This window comes from Temnothorax nylanderi, unplaced genomic scaffold (assembly GCF_030848795.1).
Source record: "Temnothorax nylanderi isolate EJ_2023f unplaced genomic scaffold, tnyl_v1.0 TNYL_tig0064_pilon, whole genome shotgun sequence".
Classification (NCBI taxonomy): domain Eukaryota; kingdom Metazoa; phylum Arthropoda; class Insecta; order Hymenoptera; family Formicidae; genus Temnothorax; species Temnothorax nylanderi.
Window position 1 is genome coordinate 408,215 of NW_027249126.1, and position 15,222 is coordinate 423,436.

The window sequence follows — 15,222 nt, forward strand, 5'->3', positions numbered from 1 at the left end:
CTCTATCTTCCCGATAAAAAAAGAATTTCTTTTCAACAATTCGCTCAAACGAGCCATCAAAGATAGATATAAACAAGCTGAATCTATTCGTGATGGCGACATTTTACGTCGTGCGATATATTTTCTGCCTGACGCTAATATAACGAGAGAGCTTGGCTATGCTTATTTTAGCTGCATATCAAAAATACTGGAAGCTGCAAAATCTCCTCCTCGAGAGACGAAGCGTTAAATTAACACTTGCGCGCACGAACGATTCCACGCGAAAGAACTCAGCGAATTTTAAGGATATATGTGATATATCTGACGCAGTTAACTGCATCTGTACCTGTATTTTTGCCTATGCTATATCTGCAGAGCGGTATCTTTATAACGAAAAAGATGCCATAATGAGCGATTTCATTAGCTTTGGACAAATTGAAATTTAGATAGATATCGTATCGTAATCTAGTCAACATTCAACATTGAAACCGAAAGAACGTAGAAATACTTAATTAGAAATATAGACAAATATAACTGACATAAGATAAATTACTAAGTTTCAAAAATAAATTATAATTCATGATCTATAAATTATTGTTGTTCTTTTGAAGATTGCTTTTTAAGAATAAATAACGCATTTCTTCTGAATCGTATTTCAAAAGCTTTTTTATGGAACATATATCGCAGATCATTAGCGTCGATTATAAATTATACAGGGAAATAAATTTCACTTTAATTTAATAACATGTTAGTCGTCGGCTAACTACCGTGACATGTTTTTACGTCACAATAGTACTCATTCCTTTCAACCAGTTCAACTATAGAGCTTAGTCCTCGTTGGATCCGAACGCAGCCAAAAAGTCCGTAATGGCGAACAGCGTGTACGCGCAAACACGTAGAAGCGAAAACGGTCGCGTATGCGTGCGCCAGGTCGTGTGCACCGGCGGAAATCGTCGGGGATGTTAATCCGTGTACGCATGGACCATTAATAGCGGACGTCGTTAAACAGATTGCCGTCGATACTACGTAGCGTGGCGTGCACGTGCAGGCAAGTGCCATGGCCAATGGCGTGGAAACGGCCTGGCCATTGCAACGCCGCGAATGTTTTCCACGCGACATTTTACCCCTCTCAAAACTGTTTATGTCAAACAGTAGCACGGGGAAGAAAATTAGCTATCGACGGCAAAACATTAAATATTATACCTCACCGATACCATACACATTAAATGAGATATTAATAAGTTTCGCAATATTAATAAATCATATGCACGTCGCATGTTTAAAGATGGTAATATAAATAAATTTTCCTGATATATGTTTAATTTGTAAAATGTATGCAAAGTTACAACATGTTGTAACGTTGAGCAGCGAGACGACTACATATTTGACAAGTATATTTTTATTATAATAGTAATTATAGATTTCCTTTTTAAAAATGACACATTTGCTGAAAATGGATCTAATTGTAAGATTCTTTTCAAAAAACGCTATATTAAATATGTACATTTTTTATTTTAATTCTTCGTCATTTATCTCAAAAAAGAATGGGTCAGAAACATGTAATAAAGTAATAAAAAATGATCTTTACATTCTTCTATTTCGTAAGAACATTTTTGAAAAAAGATGAAGAAAAATATAATAAATTCATCGTACTCCGTCTTCACGAAGGATTAAAAATTTTGTCAAGAACTCACATTGCACATATCGCAGCGTTACGTACGATATATCATCGGATTCAAGTTGAGGAATGTGTTTGCACATTCCCATCTGAATCCGTTGAAGTTCGGTACGATTTGGCACATCTTTGCACCAGGAAATATCTGTAATAATTCAGTGTTAAACGCGGATATGCTGAGAGTGTTAACGCGCTACAATGTGAACACCTTACAAATCGCCCTGCACCACTGATCGCATCGAATGTGCGGGAGTGTTACGCCGTGAACTGGGTATTCGCGCGCGCATTAGATCACACGCGGGTGGTGTATGTACCGGTTGCCGTGCGATGTAAATTGCAATTCCTTGTTAATTACAGCGGATCTGGCAAATCTGCACCGACCGCGAGGTCAGCCGCTAAAACGCCCCGAAATTCACAAATGATATTAAACTCGATGGCGCGTGATAAAAATCCGTAGTTAAATTTTGACTAATTTTTAAAGGGGTAACTTTTCTCATTTTTTATAAAACGCGTAATTTTTTTATCACGCATGGTTTTATTGAAAACAAAATGCTGTTTGCCTTTGGTTTTTAACTTTTCAGCAAGATAAAATTATGAGAAAGATACAATTAAAAAATAAAAATCATAGAACTATAAATATATAAATGTAAAACTTTGTTATCATAAAAAAATTTAAGGAACGACAAATAGAAAAAAATGTAAGAACAAAAGTTATGTTTTCCCGCTCATATATGTATAACACTATGTTATGTCGCGAAATATCGCGAGACTTGACGCATATACGTATTATTTTACCATCAGATCGTAAAATTTTCGAGCGAATCTCGGACAAGATATCGACGCGTAAACCCATCGAAGCGGAATTGTGTGTTATGGGCGGATTTCAATGACAAGCTTTCCGAGTTTTCCATTCGTAAACGGAGACGTTGCGCAAAAAAAGGATATAACTCATAGCTCGAGCGGAGAACGATTCGCGCGCATCGCGTTTTCCTCGCGAAATTAACGACGCACGAAGATGAACGGAATTTGCGAAGCCGAGCTCGTACTTTTTGCGACTCTGTGTATTTTCTCTCTTTTTCTCTTTCCCTCTAGCGTCGAGTAAATACCAGGTAATATACTAATGAGCAACGTCGGCGCTCTCGCCTTAAGTGAACCGTTGTAAATTCGTTTAATTCCCGAAGATTTAATTTCTCTCACCAGATAGAACCGGAAGCATTCCGGAAAGCTACCCTACAGAGTGTTTCACAATCTATCCTAAATCTTTATCTTAATGGTAAGCTCGCTTTATTGGGTCGGTTTATTTTCACTTAATTTATTGCTAATATTAGTTTCTTTTTAACAATCAGCTTTTTGAAAAAACTAATTGATTACTTAATTGCAACTTGACTAAAAAAGCCACAACTTTTTCATTTGAATCGTATATCGAAAGGGTTTATGTAAAAGGGAATCATATAAAAAGGGACAATCCGAAGGGATTACCGACTAATTCTGCTGTAAAAATAGAATCGTGAATGATAGTAGATTCCTTTTCTGTAATTCGCAACGGTTTAACTATTTAAATCTATTTTATATTCAATTTCTAATTTTTTAAATATCTATTTATCTATAACCATTTATCGATATATACAACGAAGTTACGACGTGTCTTTCATTCCTTAGAGACAAAACAGTTGGAATAATTGAGATCTTGATACAACAGTTTCTGTCGGAAAGTTTCTTCGTTAAGTCGAGAAAACTTTTTCCGTGGGTTTGTGCAAGCAGCCATCAGATCTCGCCGGCGTTTCCCATACAAGTAAGAAATTTTGGCGGCGCAACCGTCAGCTCCAATTAGTGGTCCATTGTCAGGCAGATCCGTGTGTATGCAATCGGGCGCTCTATTGAAAACTTCCTACACGGTCCCGGACCGGGATGTGGGATGAAATAGCGTTCCAGTTTATTTTCCAACCATCCGGCACAACGAGTTTCTGCAGCGTTCGTAAGGCCGCTCGAAAGCTATTTGTCCGCCGTGACCGCCTCGTCCGTCATCGATCGCCATCGTGACATCGAAACGGGGAAAATTAACGAGAACGCGAGAGAAAAGGTGAGACAGAGGAGAAAGAGAGAAAGAGAGAAAGAGAGCTAAAGGGAAAGGGATAACGGAATACGGTCCTGTTAAATTTCCAACCGGCTCGTCGCTTTCGAGTGATCGATCGCGAAGGCTTTCCATCATCGGTGTCTCTCATTAACGACAGGATCATCGATCGTCTAAAAATCTAAGAATTGTCTATCATCGACGATATGGACGATGTCAAGATGTCATATATCCGATTAAGGATTTTCATCTTTAATCCGTCGGTCAATACTAAGCTTATACGCTATAACAAATTTCTTTTTATCCCATGTGATGTATTGGTAATAGAATTTTGTCAGATATCTGCAAAATGTGTTTGCGACATCGAACACGTTATAATAAATAAATTATGAGTGAAAGCTGGTAATTTATTTATTATAAATGAAAACTGCACTACAAAGATATCTTCAATAGAAAATATTGCAATATAGAGTATTTAAAAAATTTAATTATTATTTAGCATGATAAATTATACAAGTTTGTCGAGACATTCTATGTGAACTATCTCGTATAAGATGGATAAATTGCCACAATAAATATTTTATCATCAACGATGTGTTTTTTAATTATTTTTTGGCATTACTTTTTATTATCGAATCGAAGCCTAATGAAATATTTACTTGTGGAAAAGAAGCATTTTGGTCGACATGAAAAAGACGGGAAACTGAAAGTCACAAGTAACAAACTGTCAGTTTCCTCAGACGGCACAAAGTCGATAGAGAGTATCCTCGAGCGCAACTTGGCAATTGCTTCCGAGGACGTAATGTATATTTTTTTCTTTTTTTTCTCTTATCAGACAGCTCTTCGACTCCATTACCGGTAGACGAGCGACGTAACCAACTTCGAGAGGCAGCGGGGGCTTCGCTTCTTTTTCGCTGCCTCCAGTTGTTGACTCTACTGCCGCGGCCGCGTCGAACTCGACGTGCTTTTTCGAAAGCTCCATAAACACGGATTTAACGATCGTACCAACTTGAGCAAATTTGAGAGAAATGCTGCAGACGAAAAATATTACGCTTCCGAGTAAACACGTGAGATTACGACATATACGTTCTGCACATTGCGATAAAGAAATAAATAAATTGCTTCAAGCGTAAGATCTTATTCCAAAATTCTTCAATTTATATCAAAGTAAGTTAATATATTAATTAATTTTTTTAATTACATTCTACTTATATGTAAATAAAAAAATTTTTTTCTTACTAAAAGCTGTATTTTTAAGTTTTCTCCCATCGCCGAGATAGAACAAGATGAAAAGTCTTTAAACGGCGCTAAAACGATTTGATTCCAGGAATGCCCGACAATGAAGATCTAATGACTGCAAAGATCGAGATCGCGAAGATGTGTGGAGAATAACATACTGATCACGCTCAATTGATGATCTATTAACGAACTATGTTTGCGACGAATTATTGTTGCACGCTCGTTGCAAATCCACCCAATTATTGTGATGGCAGTCTCGGAAATTCCGCCTTCGTGGAGATCCCTAATGACGTTTGTACTGATTACCCAATGTCGATGTCCCACGCAAACTCGGCACTTCAACCCGCGCGGATAATGGCGCTGTGATGCGACGCAGTGCGGAGCGGTATTGCATTGTTGCATCAACTAATTGGAACTGGGCGAAAGAGCGTGCGCAAAGGAGAATGGAACGGACGCGTTAAAAACCACGGATATGTTTACACGCTGCGAACAAAGAAAACGAGATAGAAATGCGCAGAACGACACTCGAGAAGCGTGATCTTTCATGGACTCTATAATTAACATGGTAAATTCGTAAAACGTCACTGAACAAGTCCTTCGTTTCTCTCAATTAAAAAGAAAGAGTAATAGTAACGTTTCATAGCACTCGTTACATCCTGATTTCTTATTACCAATTTCACGTCCATTAATTTCATTTCCGATGCTTTTATAAACGCAATATTTTTTACGAAACATGGAAAAGCTATCCGTTTGTCCAAGCTGGCCACAGGAGACTTTGTTCGTCTACATTCGCAAAACTACGCGATGACCTTTATAAAATTCGATATCGGCGATATTTTTTCCACGATTCGGCACCGTTGTAACCGTTTTTGGATCAAAGGCCGATGATAAAAGACACTGCGCGCATGAAAAGAATAAAATTTTATCAAAGAACGTGTCTCTTCATTCCGCGCGCCACAAAATGGATATTTTTTGCTCGGCGATAAAATTTTTTACTGTCTTTCGCGTCATCAAAATTCCGAAGGACTTCTGTGCGATGAAATTCTATTTATCGCGAGGTTTATCCCGAGACATAACATACTTACGAGTAATGAAAATTGAAGGAAGTTGCCCGTCGCGATTTTTCACGATTTTTCAGGAGCTTCCGACCGAGTCGTGAATGAGATTGAGAGTGTTCCGTGATGGCTCCGGCCGCGTAAATGCCTGCGCGTGACACTCGCGATTTAACGTCAATCCATTGTATAGGCGGCAGGGAGAAAAAGAACAGACAGATAAAAGCGACCCTTCGATCTCCGTGTAACAAGCTGGCTTGTTCCTCACTTTTCCGGAAGAATGCGGAACTAGTGTTACAAAGAAGAAACTATTATACGAACTTGTTCTTGATGTTAGAAGTAAATAACACGCTTTTCACGAAGCTAATACTATAACTAAAGTCTTAATCTTTTTTAAATGCATTGTTTTTCCAAGTATAAAATTCCAAAGAGTCTTAATAGTTATATACCGTGATTGTAATATTACTTCTCATTTAATCTGAATATTAATTATATAATATATTAATATTAATTACATAATAATTATAATGTATTCTTTTCATAATTCCCCAGCTTTATATATCGCGATTATAATCTTAAAGATCATTGAAACAAACGGCATTTTTAATTGAATTTTCAATATCTACAGTTAAAAAAAAAGTTATATATTACTTGGAATGGTCTGTATATATATTTCGACCATAATAATAATTATCATTCAATTTGAAAGTGATAAATTAATTAATATCACATCGCAGTAGCCGTATCGTGGAAATATCTCTATCCTTCATCAAATTATTGCTGACTAACGTTATTACTGCATCACTCCTCTTCGCTAAGAGGCGGCTAATTTAATCACGTGTTCAGTTGCGACCAAAGCGAAGCAAAACCCGGAAATGTTCTTTCTATTCTCTCTCCCTATACCTTGAAACTGGGCTCGTCCCCGCGGGATATAATTTCAGTTTTACATCTCGTGGACCGCATTTTCCATATCTCGCATAATGGAAAAAGTTATCCAACAAAGTGGATTTCTCCCCAAAAGCAGACTCAAGAAGTTTAAAATTATGCTCAGGATTATACTTATATCGGGATTATTTCGTATAAAGAATTATTCCTTCTTCGGATATTAATCCGACAAAATTGAAGAAAACACAAAATTTTCTAGTTTTTAAACGTATAATTTCAGAAGTCTCTGAAACTACAAACATCTTCTCTCAAATATCGCGATTATGTGTGTAATGTTGAAACTTTACATAAATTAGTATTCATGTAAAATTATATGCAAAAAAAATCAGAAAGATTGAAAGTTAATTATTTGCTATCGATTTTGACGCAAAATTGTGCGTAATTTAATCGGCAAGGTACACTAACAAATGGTTCTGATAAATTCGTAGAATACACAAATTAATTCAGCACAAATCGGACGTTGTGGCGTTGATTGAACGTCGAATAGCGTATTACGTTGCGCTGACAGACGTTTCACCAAGATGGAATATTATCTCAAGCAGCACAAGAGCACGTCAAAACCAGGAAAATCTCCGCCTCCGCCTCCGCCGCTGCAACCATCCGCGACAGCCATAATTCTAGACCTCTGCGTCCCGTGTGCCGCGCGGCCGTCGACGTTTCGCCTAATCGAAGAAGTTATCGGGCGAAATTGCTTTCTGCGGCTTTAACGTACAGTCGTACACCGGACGCGGCGCGCGGCGCGCCCGTGGGAGGCTGCTGCAGAAAGCTGGCGCATATAATGGGACAGATCAAAGGAGCTTGCGGCCAAAGCTTATCCGCTTCGTGTACTATGCGCAAGATAACGCGACCGGAATACGTGTGTATGTGCGTATGGCTGTGTGTAAATACGCGCTCCGTCAAGCGCTCACAAAGAGGCGCGCATCTCTCTCGCTTTTGGAGACGTAAATTATTCGCATATTACATCTGCGAATCCTCGGAAACCGCCAGGCACGGCGCGCATTCGAACGTGACGATTAATATTCCAGTGAGTTACGTCGATACTTTACCTATTTATATGAAAGAGATTGCACGAACACAGACAACGACGATGTTTACATATACATATATGTATATAATATATAAATATATGCAATATGTATATTGTATATTAATGATGAGACAATAATAGAATGGCAATAATGGAACATGAAATTCTTAATTCGTACGCGAAAAACTTTCTAATATCTCAGATGCTGCACCTTGTCTTTATTTTAGGGCGTTGGCATCGAAGAACAAGTAGATCTATGGTCTACTTTCAGTCTTTTAAGTTTCCATTATCGAAACTCCTAACATCTAGATGGATGCGCGCGTTTTCTTTCCCGCTTCTTTTTCCACTTAGAGGCGAAAAGCAATTTATTGCACATTATTCGAGAACCGGTACTTTCCTCGCAATACTTGAAATATTTATTAATATGTATCAAACCAAATATCTACTCATTTCCACGTAAAACGCAACGCGTGTGTTCGCCAATATAGTATAGAGCTTTGATAAATCAATATGTAACGTTAATATTTGTATAAATGTCGCGATTGTTTATTCAGTACAATAAATCACATGAACAAATTGCAAAGTCTAGTGTAATATGCGTCGACTGTTGAGAGCATAATCGATCATGTATGCTTGTAAAAGTGTCGTTTGAAGGCAGATACCACCGGCATCGAATAAACAGAGAAAATATCAACTCATTCATTCAGTGTAATTGACAGTGAAACTGTAGACGGTTATCGAGAGTTGCGGCGTCCACGTTTATGCGCTTTTTTGTATTACTTTACATCTCGATAAAACGACGTGATTTTGGTAGAAAGACGTGATAAATTGCAACACGATATATCACTGTAATTTTCAATATTATATCTATCATTTTTATTTTATCTCTGGCAAAACGAAACATGATAATACATCTCAGATTATTCACGTTCTATCTTGCAATTTAACAAATAATACGGATAAAAGAATTCGTACACGCGATTGCGAGGAAAAGAATTGGTATCAATAATTTAATTATTAACTACGCTCGATAGATTTTCATATTTCTCTGATGTTGACCATTCGCACAGTCGGTAATTAAAATACTCGTTTATTAAAATATACACGAGATTAAGGTATTGAAAGCAGCATTAAAACTGCGCCGCGTTCTAAATTTAAATCCATCGTTTGTTGGCCTTCGAAAAATGCGGAACAAACATATCGCGATATCATAAACGCGGATTGCGGCAAACTGCGTTCATTAATTCGAGCCCGCCGTATATAATCGGCGCAAATGGCGCTGAAATCAGAGAAAACGAGCGAAATTTGTCACTCGGCCCATGATTCGCGAAATTAATAAGTCCCGGGAGCGCGTATCCAATATAGGCGCGCATTAATTTTACCTGGAATGAGAGCGAGCGCGAATGCACGCGTAATCGATACACTACAGGCCGTGTAAAAGCGTGTGCGTGTTGTAAGATGTATTTACGCGAATCAACATGTTTGCCCGACTGACAGGCCCGCTCGTAGGATGCCATACCAATTAGTAATCGCGTAATTAGCCGTGTGCCGTTGGTATCGGACGAGTATTATTGTTCCATGATTAACAGAGGTTGTGGCCCAAGTAAAATGGATCGAATTACTTAGGGAACATCGCTCGCAGCTGTTTCAAGATTAGTTTATGGGGAGGAGATTACTTTAAATAGAATTACAGAGGTAGACATAGCAGAATTTATACTTTGAATTTACGTAAATCGAATTAATCGGAACGGAAAAAATTGCTATGGCATAGAAAGCAATGACAATTATTTTAAAATCTGTAATCTGCATTTCAACAGAGAATAACCACTATAAAAAAAATACTTCAAACAAAATGTCATAATTCTGAAGATAATAGAAAATTTATCGACCATTTGAGCATTGTACAATTTATAAAATAAAAAGCAATTTAATATAAAAATCATTTTTTTCATTCTATTTCTAATCAATGACAAATAAAAATTGGTCCATTCATATAAATGTAAAATTTCCGAAATATAATTTGTTATCATGTAGAAACAAGTTATAACAGATTTCAAATTTTGTTCGTGATAAATAAAGGCTCGGTGTTGAAAGAATGAAATGATAGATTATTTCAATCCGGAAGGTAAATTACATCGCTTGTTCACCTTTTTTAAAACATATTGTTTCCGACGGAGCAACAAGTGACGAATGAAAGTGGTGAATGAAAGAAATAAATTGTCCGCCATTATTACCAAGTATGTCATACAAATGTTAACTCGATGAACGAAAGTCGAATGAATGCATCATTAAACTTGTATACAGAACGTAGTCGTGCAATTTCGAGCGCAAACTCCCAGACGTTTAGAACGGCGAAAGTTAGCGTGTCAAACGGTGAAGTAGAAAATTTCGCGAAGGCGCACGATGGTACGTGACGAGTTTCGGCGGTAAGAAGTTTATTAACGGCATGCGAGACAATACCGTTTTGCGGAATTATACGTCACGTAAATATAGTAAGCACGTACATGGCAATCTTGTTATTATGACGTTAGATTAATGACGACACGCGACTGTGCGATTGTTCTTTGCGTATCACTGGTGTTCTGAGAGAGATCAAATACAGTCAAGCTCTGACAGTCATTTCAAGAAAACATATACAAAGCGTACAAATTTATCATATATACTCCTACATGTATAAATTCTTTAGATAATTTGACGAATATTCTAAAAACCAATAGATTTTCATCCTTTTCCTTATTGAAATTATTTAGACTTTATTTTCCACGTTGTAGTATTTACTTCGTTCATCGCGATATCTCTTCAATTACTTATTGTAATAAAAATAAAGAACTGATTATCTATTCTTACACAGCATAATAGATCAAGTGCTTTTATTGCGAGATGCTGTCCTCGTGATACAACTCACTTTGAAAAGAAAAAATTTTAAATACTTAAAGATTCTATCTCGAAAAAGCAAGACAAAAGTTCTTTCTACGGAAAGAATAAAGCATGTTGCAATGCTTTTTAAGCGTCGTTATCGTCCTAGTAGCGTGCTCGGTATAACTTTTGTTTCGTCCTGCAAGGGAATTTTTCAAAAGACGGAAAACAAGCGAGACAAAAAACTGAAAAAAAGAATTTGCTAAGAAATTCAATCTTTATATTTTTACTAGTGACTGCTTTCTGCTATGTTATAACTATCCAAACGAAACTGATCTAACAATAGCATTTTTAATATAATATAATTTCGTATTCAGCTTCATTTAATTATTGCTTGTAAAATCCACCAATGTCAGAAAACGCGGGTAATGCATTTTTAAAACGTACAGAAAATAATTATTAAAATTACTAACAAAAACATAAAAAAGAAAAAAAAGAAAAAATGAGAGAAAAATAAGCAGACAGAGGAAAACAGTTCCTATTTCTATACTGCGTCATAACTGTAAGAAATTAATGAATACTTGTATATTATCATAAATATTTCTACTTCGTCGCAGCAAAATTAGTCTGCAAAATATCTCGGTACCTGCAGCTTCAACTTTTAATAACTTTTACATTAAATCCAGGTATGTCCAACGTTTCCAGCGAGCAATTCATCGTCGGTGTATCATGCCGCGTACGTCATTCTACAACGTTGAAAAGTTTCCCACGATTTTTCTTAAACCAGCGCGCGAGTTTCGAGGCGGAAAATATGTAATCTCCCGGTAAACGCTGACGTAACAAACGTCGCGAATTAAACGGCCGAATGAAATTGTTTCGCTTAAAGTTTAAGCGCAAAAACTCGATTCTCTGCTGCCACGGTAGCAGGCAGCGGACATCTATCTCCCCGGAGATGAAAAACCCTTAAACGAGTTCGCTCTCTCGTAAAGTTTCTCGCGCGAGTCGCTGGCGCGATCTCGCCCAAAGTTTTCTAGCCCGAGCTTCGCGGCGCCATCCCTTCCTTGTCCGAACGTCACGTTGCACTTGCATACCAATGAATCCGTCATACTAAGTACATGCCGGTGAAACGATGATAAAGGGAGTAAAAAAACTATCGTGACATACGTTCGTTTCATTGTTCGTCCATTTCGCGCAAATCTTAAAATCTATTTTCCTACTTTCGTTCACTCATCACAGCAACATACATATTTTTACATGCACTACAAATGCAGAACTTCAAGGATCAATCCACACGACAACGTATACTTTTTTACCGCATTTATGAAAAATATAACTCAATTATCGTTTCAATGCCGAGACATATGTCGATATCGATCATATCAGTTTGCAATGAGACTTTGCAATTACTTTTAATTAGCATTTCGTGCAGCAAGTTCTATGTTTTTTTTGTCGCGTTTTAACGAAGCAATTAACGCAAATTGACTGTTGTACTACGCGACTGTTGTGCGTGTGGTATATCTCCAAAATGGAAGTAACTGCGGTAGTCTAAACTCCCCAAACTGTTAGAGTGCGACGACAAAACATTTTGCCAACACAGGACATAATATTCTGACGGTTCAACAAACTCGGCGTAACAAGAGAATCTTGTTTATTTGGCGAGAATAATGATTAGCATCAATACTGTCGACTGACACGCACGAGAACCTACCTGTGAACATTGGAAAAAAGCTTGATGGGATCAGACACGTTATTTCCATTCGTTTTTCAACCATTCTTTCTTGTTTCTTGAGAAAGTTTCAACGAGAAAAACCTGCTTTCTTCTATGTGAAAATATCGATTGCGCGACCGACTTTATGGGTATATATTTTTCCGATGAATTATTTGAAGAGGACATTTTGTATATCACACCACGTTCAATAAGACGTTCTTCTTAGTGTCGTTGAAAATAAAATTAATTAAAAATAATTAACGATGTAACTAATAACAATAAAAATATTTTCAAAAAACTGACTCAATCTCAATTTAAAAACTATAAAGAAAATCATTTAGAATTATCTACACGAAGTACATAAAGTAATCTCTTAACTTCGTTTTACATCCCTTTAGTTAAAAAAGTCCAGGATGATCTTTCATACGCAAATTAAAATTTTATGTGAGAAGGGTTACAAATTGTAATTGAAGCTCTTCTTTATTATCCGTGAAAGTGGCTCGTAACACGTTCGACCGGCGGCACGAAGTCTGCATTGCAGATCCTCCGACCAACTATAACAATACCCTGACAACGTAACGTACGGTGAAGTCGGTGAAGTCACGCGTTCATAACGTTACGGCCATCTTAATTTCATGCATCGAGAACAGATCGATGGCTCTGAGGGGGTTTCAACTACTATCAACCCGTAAACCCGGTTACGGTTTGTTTCCGCGCATACCGTCGTTTAAACTGGAGCTTTACGCCGCCCGGGGGAGCGCGCAAAGTTTGCATGAAGTAACAAGTAAACGCGACTCGATAACGTATTCTCGATTCAACGGAAGTGTCATACTTCGCTTTATGATGCTATTGCAGACCAAACTTGTTCTTGAACCTGTAAGCTTTAACGTGCGAAGTATGCATAAATTAATACATGAAATTGATTTTCACGATTACGTGTCTATTAAATCGTTTGAAAAAAATTAACGCAATCATATTTCCAACGGGATAAAAAATTCTATATATACAAATTAATTGCTATAATTTATCGTGTCACAAAACATTCGAGTAATAAGACGCCCTTTGAAATTGTCCTTTATGTTAATGATTATGACATAGCACACAGGCCAAAGCACTTAAATTTTAAGTAGGAAATTGTTCCATTTAAAGAGAGTAACATAGCTTCGAGCAATTCTTCGTAATTATGAAGAAACATTTCATAGCGAAAAACGCCACCCTTCGTGTCAATGACTGAAACGAGTCTATATTAAGAGGGTCACTGAAACTACACGCGTAAGGTCAGTTTCATTCCGACAGACCTTCGAGAAATGATAAATAAAATATACGTCCCACGTTACTACAGGCCACTCCTTCGCACGTATATCGTTTATTATCGGGTTATCGTGCCTCCACATCGTCGGAGGGTCACGAAAGCTCCGAACAGGGATATTGGTCGAGCGCAAAGGAGCGATTTTATCTATTAACCCGGCCACAAAGGGGGATGCGAAGGTAGTCGCATATGGCTCGTTGATATCGCACGCGGTGGGCTCCGCGTAGCGAAGTAAGCGAGACAAGACGTCGGAATTTCGAGAAACGGCTGTACGAACTACTCTCTTCATAAAAGACTAGGTGAATCTCGTTTCTCTCCCCATAACCGGCGATGCGTGTAAGCTCGCAGTCGCAACATTCCGAGTCCTGAATCTCCCGGCAGTTCGGGATTCATCCTCGAGAGCTCGCCGTCGAGAGTGCGCGAGAGTAAGGGAGGCGGAAAAGAGGCGAGCGTGCGCGAAAAAAAAAGAAAGCGAGAAGAGTTAAAGCGAAGAAAGAAAAGGCGTCGAGCAAGACGGGCGCGAAGGCGGCGACGCAGAAGTGCCGCGGAATGGAGTGCAAGATGGTGCACGTCCATCCCATCCACCAACCTTTCTTCGTTCTCTACCGCGTTTCACTTCCTCTCCGACTTCTCTTTCGGCCAGTCATCCTCCTCGTCGCTCCTTCACGCGCTTTCAAGGCGACGGCGACGGCGACGGCGGCGGCGGTGGCGGCAGTCACGCATCGATCGCGGGATGAAAAGTGCTACGTTACCGCTGTGGCCGGTTGAATCGGGAGAGCCTGAGTGCATTTTCCATCCGTCACCACCCTACCGCCGCCGCCACCATCCGATTTTTCGCCTTATCCTCATCCCCGCGGCGCCATCCCTCTTTCCGTTTTCACGGTTTTGTCTGTAATGCACACGCGTCGATACGCGCACGCGAAGCTTGAGCACGGCGCACTTGCACACGTGCTTTTTACTCACGATCCCTTTGGCATACGGGATCGTTAACGATTCTCTCTGCGCTGCGTGCTTTTCTTCGCGAAAGAATCCCGTCTGAGAGTATTCGTTATACTCGATACCTTTTCAAAGTTACAGGGAAAAGGTTTTCTTCAAACAAGACACGCGATATCGAATGCAATACATATCGCTATAACGCATCGCTATACAATATTAACACTAAATAGGAATATCAGATTCTGAATCTTATTTAATATCGAAATATCATTCAATATAAACGTAAGGTAGAAATAAAATTTAACTAGCCATATAAAATGTACATAAAATCAGTGCAATACTTCCAATATTAATAATGAAGTGAAATCTAAAAATATGTCTTACAAAAATTCCGAACAATTCATAATTTATTTCATTTCATTTTC

The 15,222-nt window shown here is 38.2% G+C and overlaps 1 protein-coding gene across 1 annotated transcript in view; it reads right to left on the reverse strand.

The window, feature by feature from the left end:
• LOC139773552 (RNA binding protein fox-1 homolog 2) overlaps window positions 1-15,222 on the reverse strand; it is a 256,877-nt gene that overhangs the window by 194,363 nt on the left and 47,292 nt on the right. The gene's annotated exons all lie outside the window — the stretch shown is intronic.